Raw genomic sequence first — 9,634 nt, forward strand, 5'->3', positions numbered from 1 at the left:
TCAAATATAATAACTTTAGTAACATTATATATATATATATATATATATATATATATATATATATATATATATTAAAAATCAAAATGTTCATCACTCACTAATTTCACTATTCATGGAACTTTCAACTTCTGACCATACACGTGTATATCTAACACGTGCAATTGCCAAGACCTTTTATCACCTTTATTCAAACTTTCCATCGTTTCTCTTCATCTCACCGATTAACTTCAGATCATCCACCATCACTGGTACCACTAACCTCAAAATCCCACGTCCAGCCATCGATAGATATCAAATCTTACGACGAGTTCGAGATTTTGGATTTAACGGAGACAACTTTGATTAAGCGGCATCCGCTCGAAGAAAAGCTCGACGATTCAGGTATAACAATTTGCCTTAATTTTCTTCTATTACTTCAAGTTTAAAGCGTTAGTTATTCCTACCTAATTATAGTGCTTGAGTTAATTAGGTACCGGTGCCCTGAAAATTATTTCGGGGATTTTTGCACGTGTTTATCTTCAGCTGTTTATGCTATAGACCTTTTTTTGTTTTTCAAAATCATATTTGTGCTCTTAAATAAATTCCATTGTTTTATTATTATACGAAATACTTGACAGTTCCAAACTGACGTTTTTGTTTGATGGAACAAGGAGCATGACAGGTAATTCACGAACGAGATCATTTAGAAAGATTCCTTTACCTCAAAGGAAAGATGAGAAACGGTACGTGGTTTCTAGTTCTTTGATTTACGAGAGCTTTTGGGGCAAGATATTATCGTGTTTGCAGCTATAATGGCTGGAACAACTCTGCTTTTAGCTTCTATTCAATCATGCTTTAGTAGAGAACACAACGATAGACTTTAAGTAAGGTAGATTATTAGGATTTGTGGAGATGGTGGGACGTCATATAGAAGTCCTTCATTATCCTTTAATTTTATTATTGTGCAGAGGAAGGAAGAAAGAGTGGCACCATCTATCTCATGGTCTTTGCTGATATCTACCACTGGAGTAATCCGTCACCACTTGCGGTAACTCTTTCTCGTTTTCTCACATAAATAGTGAAATTATGGACATTTTGTATTAGATATCTTAGATAATTTGGGTAACTTTATGAACATATGATTCAAGGATATAATGATTTGATAAGGGTGTTAGAGCTAGGCAAATTAAGCCATAGAATTGAAACACTCCAAGCTGCAACCTTTGTAATGTTGAGGTTAGCTACTTTGCTGTTGAAAATTTTCAAGTTTCACACACTTAAATTCCTTCTAATTGATGTTACATGTATATTATTCTTTTCAATTACATGATTTTTTGGACTGATTGATATACAGTTTTGTTTATGTAAAAATGGTTGAAGCTTGCAAGGACATGCAATGCCCACACATTGTTTAGGTAGTATTCCCGGTTTCTAATCTCACTATATATCATAATATTTGTATCTTATTATAAGTGAGCATGTCTTGGGAGTATATATTGATGTTATTGGTGTCACACCCCAACATAAGGCGGAAATGCCGGGACATGAACTTTGGTTCACAACTCACAAGGTACTATCGTGCAATTTAAATGAGACAATATCTAATTAATTAATTTAAAATTCAAGTAGAACAATTCAAGAAAATTACAAAACGAAGTCAAATAATCTAGTATAAGTTTTAATCCTAAAGGTCATATCTACGTGAACTTCATCTTGATAAACAATCCACTTGATAACCTGCAAATGCGTACAAAATAGATATTTTTGTCAACAACACATGTTGAGTGAGTAGATTATCAGTTTTTTTATTACAATATAATAACATGTAAATAAAGAGCAAAACTATTATATGTGAGTATAAACAATCAAATCATTGAGCAAATTATGAGCGTCGGTAAAACCATTGTCATGCGAATCGGACGTTGGCTACTACGACATGATATGATAAATGAGGGTGTCGGTGAAACCATTGCCATGCGAATCGGGCTTTGGCCACTACGACGGTCGTATAATCATACTATAATGTGATTATGATGGACATATCTGAATGTGATAAAATGAACAAATAAACATGTTAACAAATAGCAAACAGTCATCTTGATAAACAATCCACTTGATAACCTGCAAATGCGTACAAAATAGATATTTTTGTCAACAACACATGTTGAGTGAGTAGATTATCAGTTTTTTTATTACAATATAGTAACATGTAAATAAAGAGCAAAACTATTATATGTGAGTATAAACAATCAAATCATTGAGCAAATAATGAGCGTCGGTAAAACCATTGTCATGCGAATCGGACGTTAGCTACTACGACATGATATGATAATGAGGGTGTCGGTGAAACCATTGCCATGCGAATCGGGCTTTGGCCACTACGACGGTCGTATAATCATACTATAATGTGATTATGATGGACATATCCGAATGTGATAAAATGAACAAATAAACATGTTAACAAATAGCAAACAGTCATTCAATTGATACACACACAAAGATCACAGTTTGCTAATGAGTATATATGAAAAAGTACGTAAGTAATTAAAAGGTACGCATAAGTCCCTAAAATATTTAAAAACAAGTAAAATAGGGGAGTGATTACTCACCTTAACATTCAGGTGAGTTAAACGATAAAAGAAAGATATTAAACGAGCTACGAGCCATAAGAGAGCTGACTAATCCAACACGAACAGACCTGGAACTTTGACACAGTAAACTATAATTAAAAATGAGAACATAGCCGCTGAAATTAGATCAAACAGATGTATAAAACTCAAGTTATGAGATTTTAACTATTTAAGCGAGCTGTTCAGAATCCAAACTTCGAGTCAGAAGTCGGGTTCTGACCAGTACACCTAAATTTAGAAACAAACATAAAGTCTTCTAGTCCGAAAGCTAATTCCGAACAGATGTTAGAGAAATCAGATAGTCAAATACTTTGTCTATTATGCCCAAAACGGGCCGGAGAGCAATTTACCGATAAAACCCCATCAATCAGTAAAATTGATTGATTGCTTTTGTTAGTTAGACACAAATAAACGTTTTTCATGAAGACAACTTACCCGGAAAGATTACGAAACAATGAGAAACACGAGTCAAAGGGTCTTGAAGCTTGAAAGTCAAACCGTACAATGAAGAATCTTGGATAAAACACCATGAACAATTATGAACGATTCTTTTAAAGGTGGGGGCTGAGTTTATAAAGGTATTTAGGGTTTCTTTATAGGTTGGTTATTGGTTATAATAATGAGACTTAGAATTGATTTATTTGGTAAACGAGCTCGAATATTTCATTAGTTTCTCACCTTTAACAGCATAAGAGCCATTAAAGTGGTTAGTTATCAATAAAGAATCTACATAAACTTGAAGATACCTGATCCTCATACTTTTGGCTAATTGAAAACCTGCGATTAGAGCCTCGTACTCTGCTTCATTGTTTGTTTCTTGAAATTCACAAGCTATGGGACTGAGGTAATATGTCCCCCAGTGGCGATTTCAATAGGATCCCTAATCCTGTTCCTCTCACGTTGGATGCTCCATCTGTGAAGAGTATCCAAGGATCCTTTGTCTTTTCCAGTTGTTGGACTTCCCAGTCAGCTTCTTTTTGTAGGTCACTACTGAAATCAGCCACAAAGTCCGCTAGTGCTTGAGACTTGATTGCTGTTCTCGGCTAGTATTGGATATCATATGCGCTCATCTTTACAGACCATTATTCACAAGCTATGGACTGAGGTAATATGTCCCCCAGTGGCGATTCAGTAGGATCCCTAATCCTGTTCCTCTCACGTTGGATGCTCCATCTATGAAGAGTATCCAAGGATCCTTTGTCTTTTCCAGTTGTTGGACTTCCAAGTCAGCTTCTTTTTGTAGATCACTACTGAAATCAGCCACAAAGTCCGCTAGTGCTTGAGACTTGATTGCTGTTCTCGGCTCGTATTGGATATCATATGCGCTCAGCTTTACAGACCATTTGGCCATTATCCCTGATAGCTCTGGTTTTCTGAGTACATTCTTAACAGGGTAATTAGTTCTTAAGATAATAGTGTAAGTTTCAAAATAATGTCTTAACTTAGTGGAGGCCATAATTAGGGCAAGAATTAATTTCTCTAAATGGGAGTACCTGGATTCTGCATCCAAAAGACTCTTACTTACATAATACACAGGGTGTTGTTCACCATCATGGTCCTTTACCAAGACGGCACTTACTGCATTACCTGACACTGCGAGGTAGAGAAATAAAGGTTCTCCATCTATAGGCTTCATCAAGGCTGGAACTGAGGACAAGTAATCCTTCAAGGCCTTGAGTGCAGCCTCATTCCTTTCAGTCCACTCAAATTTCTTGTTCTTTCTGAGAATATCATAGAAGTCTTTGCACTCTCGGAGGATCTTGAAATGAATCTATTCAAAGCCGATGTTCTTCAGTGAGTCTCTGGACATCTTTGGCATTTGTAGGAGATTTCAGATTGATAATGGATTCGATCTGCTCCGGGCTTGCTTCAATTCCTCTCTTTGTGACCATATATCCCAGAAACTTTCCAGCCTTAACACCAAAGTGGCATTTGGATGTATTCAGTTTCATGTTATATTGGTCAAGGATATTGAATGCTTCCTCGAGATCCCTGAGGTGATCCTCAGCTTTCTTCGACTTCACCACCATATCATCTATGTATACCTCCATTGTCTTGCCCAATTGTTCCTTGAACATCATGTTGACTAGTCTTTGGTACGTTGCTTCTGCATTTCTTAGTCCAAACAGCATAGTAGTATAACAGTATATGCCAGTAGGAGTCATGAATGTTGTATCCTCTAGATCAGATGGTTCCATCTGAATTTGTTGAAATCCAGAGGAAGTATCCATAAAAGTAAACATTTCATGTCCTGCCATTGCATCCACCATGGAATCTATATGTGGTAATGGGAAAGGATCCTTGGGGCATGCCTTGTTTAAATCGGTAAAATCGACACACACCCTCCACTTTCCATTATTTTTTGAAACAACGACCACATTAGCTAGCCATCGAGGATATTGAACCTCTCTCATCATACCGGCCTTAAGAAGTTTTTCAACTTCTTCTTGTATGATATTCTTCCTCTCAGGAGAGAATTTCCTTCGCTTCTGATTGACGGGTTTAACAGATAAATCAAGGCCGAGTTTATGGGTGATTACCTCTGTAAGTCCCCCCGGGGGCGTCGCCGATCGATACGAGATCCGCACGAGGTGTAGGAGTGCGGAATCCTCCTAGACTCGTTTATGGTGTAGAAGACGAAGAACACAAACACGTACACGAACAAATACACGAACAAATACAAGAACGGGATAATCAAATCTGCAGATTCTTATATAATAATCAAAACACTTACATACCAAACATGAAAACAAATGACACGGCCGACCCGAGGTGAGCTCTACCTCGGGCCGTCCCACACGGCTCACTCTCTCGGTTTCTCTCTAGCTAATTAAACTTATCACACAATACTCTGATTTCTGGATCCTTAACTCTAAACACGACACACATATATATATATATAAACTTCACGGGCTTGGGCCTGTAGGCGAAGTTGTTACAACTTCGCATATGGCGAAGTTGATATAACTTCTCCTATGGCGAAGTTGTTATAACTTCGCCTATGACGAAGTTGTTCTAACTTCGCCTGTGGCGTTCCGCTTGTCAGAATTGCATAGCGACGGTCACAAAATGCACCAACAGACTCCCCTTTGACCGTTGCTCTCAATTCTAACAAACACGAAAGATCATCTGTTACAAAAACATGCACCAACAGACTCCCTCTTAACTGATGATCTTCTGTTTGCCCTTCTACCAGCCGTGTCTGAAACTGTCATATAGCTTCACAAATCTACCAATCACCCAGCGTCTTCCATATCAGATCTCCCCTTCAGTGTAAGCTTCTCCGACTATATAGATTGAGGTCTTTGAAATGCATGCATCCCCGTGCCTAATTGATCATCTCAACCAATCACGTGAGTCCTTCTGACTTCACCAACACGTGAAGTTGGGCTCCCTCCACAACTTCACCAACACGTCGGCATACGATAAGGTTTAATCTTCAACTACTCAACATCAAGTGATCAATTTCATCACAAAACCACCTTGACAGAATCTAACACATGACCATTAATTAATCTGAAGCATCTTCAATCACCAGGGATAACGATCAAGAACATAAACACTTTAATTCCCGATTAAATCCAACTTGTTCCAGAATTTTCACTCTAATAAATGAGCATCACGTTTCAGGATCCAATTCTCGAACGCCTTGAAAATAACATAAATAATATGCTCTGACCGCAATCCAGTAATGACGAAAACCTTCAGTTCAATTTGACTTTCTTCAGTTGGTCAACCTCGAACAACAACAATTTCATTGCCCACAAACACCCAAATATGTGTCAATATCCAGTTTCAATCAATATCCCATTCTCAAACTCAACTCCATATCCAGAGTTGACACGTATTTGTTCACACGTAAGACCCAGAGATAACAAGTTTCACTCGTTGACGGAACAACATCTCCGGTCTCACAATAATCGTGTACACCTGGCCATACAGACGAAAACACCAAAATACTCTTTTTTTTTTTTTTTTTTTTTTTAACTTCGCCGAGAAGTCAACTTCGCCTAAAGTCAACTTCGCCTGTTCATAACTTCGCCAGAACTTATATCTTCGCTGAAACCCTACGAACAGTGACGGCAACTTCGCCTGATGAACAATAACTTCGCCTGCGGCGCTGTTCGGCCAGAAACGCACAGAAACGTGCCAGAAACACCAAAACGCAGATCTCGAACCATAGCATAAGAGCCTAAGGCTCTGATACCACATGTAAGTCCCCCCGGGGGCGTCGCCGATCGATACGAGATCCGCACGAGGTCTAGGAGTGCGGAATCCTCCTAGACTCGTTTATGGTGTAGAAGACGAAGAACACAAACACGTACACGAACAAATACACGAACAAATACAAGAACGGGATAATCAAATCTGCAGATTCTTATATAATAATCAAAACACTTACATACCAAACATGAAAACAAATGACACGGCCGACCCGAGGTGAGCTCTACCTCGGGCCGTCCCACACGGCTCACTCTCTCGGTTTCTCTCTAGCTAATTAAACTTATCACACAATACTCTGATTTCTGGATCCTTAACCCTAAACACGACACACATATATATATATAAACTTCACGGGCTTGGGCCTGTAGGCGAAGTTGTTACAACTTCGCCTATGGCGAAGTTGATATAACTTCGCCTATGGCAGAAGTTGTGCTAACTTCTCCTATGGTGAAGTTGTTATAACTTCGTCTATGGCGAAGTTGTTCTAACTTCGCCTGTGGCGTTCCGCTGGTCAGAATTGCATAGCGACGGTCACAAAATGCACCAACAACCTCTTTTGAAATACCTGTCATGTCAGAATGCTTGAAGGCAAAGGTAGATCTTCTTCGCCCTAAGAAGGATATTATATCCTCTTCAATCTTACTAGGGATAGTGGATCCTAGGAACACCTTTATCTCTGGATCCTCGGGATCCAATGATACTTCTTTGAGGTCTTTCTCCCGAGCTTCCAGCACGTCCCTAGGATGTTGCTGTAGTTGCTATGCTATAGTTTGCTTGGCTGTTGGCTTCATTGATGAAGAATAATAATTTTTGGCTTCCGCTTGGTCACCAACTATCTTTACAACTCCCCAAGGAGTAGGTAGCTTGATACATTGGTGATAAGTTGAAGCCACTGCTTTCATTCCATGGAGCCAGGGCCTACCTAAAATAACATTGCAACAGGAAAGGTTATCTATAGCACAAAATTTTTGGTATGAATTTAACCCTTCGATGTAAATAGGGAGGTTGATGTCCCCCGGTATCTTCTTGGTTCGCCACTGAAACCGACTAGCACCGAAGTTCTAGGAATGATTTCTAAATCCGGGATGTTCATCTTCTTGAGGACATCATGTTGGATAATGTTGACCGAGCTGCCACCGTCCACTAGGATCCTGCGTACATAATGGTTAGAGATAAATAAAGTAATAATCAAACCGTCGTGATGAGGATCCTGAATGTTCAACTTGTCTTCCTCATCGAAGAAGATTCTCTTGTCTGTTGTTAATGTGGTTGACACTATTGGACGATCCCCGTTATCCATCTTAATCTCTTTGGCGAGTCGTTTTGCTGCAGAGAAAGAACTTCCACATATGTCTGAACCTCCAAAGATGAAATTGACCGCTCGTACATCCAGCTTGTCCTGATGAGGATCTCGGATCCTTGAATTGAAAAAGATTCTCTGATCAGTCACTCGAGTAGTGGGGATGAGTGGTCTTTTCTCATCGTCCAACTCGAATTCTTCTACGGGACTTTCCTCTATGGCACAAGAATCTTTAAATAACTCGTAGTCTCTGGAGACAAAGTTGATCAAATGAGCATCTGGCGGTGGTGCGTTGCTTTCTGTGGAAGATTTTCAGGATCCTGGATATTGGATTTCTTCCTTCCCAAGAGTTTTTTAAAGTGACCCTTGCTCGGGAGATATCCAATTTTCCTCCTTAAGCCGATGCACTCGTCTGTCGCGTGGCCAAAATCTTCGTGGAAGGCGCACCACTTAGACTTGTCCTTGAAGCCGACAACCTTCTCATTCTTTCGGGGCCACCTTGCTTTTCTCCCAGATCCTTCATGGCACAGATCAAGCCATGAGTATCTACAGAGAAACAATAGTCGGAGATGCAAGGATAGTCTTCATCGTCATCTCCTTCTTCAACTGCCCCGTCACCTTCTGATTGTTGAACTTGGCGTACGGCTTCGAATTGTTGTTCCTATTCCGGGATCCTTTATTCTTTTCAGGAGTTTCTTGTTTCGTTTGTCCCCCGAGACGATCCTGTATCTTTTTATCTTCTTCTAATCGGATGTATCTTAATGCCCTGTTTCTGACTTCATCTAAAGTCCTGCACGGAGTCATCACTAAATCATCATAAAAAGGGGAGCTCTTTTGAATTCCCATCTTGAATGCTTCAACAGCAGTAGTCATATCAAGGTTTGGGATTTCTAGAGCTTCCTTGCCGAACCTGGTAAAGAAATCCCTAAGGGATTCATCACTAGGCTGGATAACACGATATAAATCACTAGTTAACTTCTCAAATTTCCGACTACAGGAAAATTGAGTGTTAAACAAATTAACTAAATGAGAGAAAGATGTAACCGAGAAAGGGGGGAGGCTTAGCAGCCATTTCAGTGCAGCTCCCATTAGTGTGGCTCCAAATCCTTTGCAAAGGCAAGCCTCCTTGAGTCTTTCAGGAACAGGATTAATTTCCATCCTTTCCCTATATTGGGCAACGTGTTCCTCAGGATCAGTGCTCCCGTCATAAGTCTTCATGTTGGGAGTTTGGAACCGCTTCGGGATTTCTGCATCCAGATTGGTGGAGCGAATCTGGATAACTTGTGACTCCCCTCCGGTATCTCAGGAATTGGACGTATCACTCCCGGGACACTGGTTATCATATCCTTTAGCTTCTGTAACTCCTTGGCCATAGCCTGGTTGATACCTGAATCCTGCATGGGAACATGGTTAGTATCTAAAGATATAGGATCGTACCAGTTACCTCTCTGCTGGGTGGAGTTTGGTATTCCAGACGAGTATCTGGGATAAGAGGAGTCAG

The sequence above is a fragment of the Bidens hawaiensis genome, unplaced genomic scaffold, assembly GCF_021521415.1.
Source record: "Bidens hawaiensis isolate Kalapana, Puna unplaced genomic scaffold, B.hawaiensis_p1.1 tig00047371_1, whole genome shotgun sequence".
In the NCBI taxonomy this organism is placed as follows: Eukaryota; Viridiplantae; Streptophyta; class Magnoliopsida; order Asterales; family Asteraceae; genus Bidens; species Bidens hawaiensis.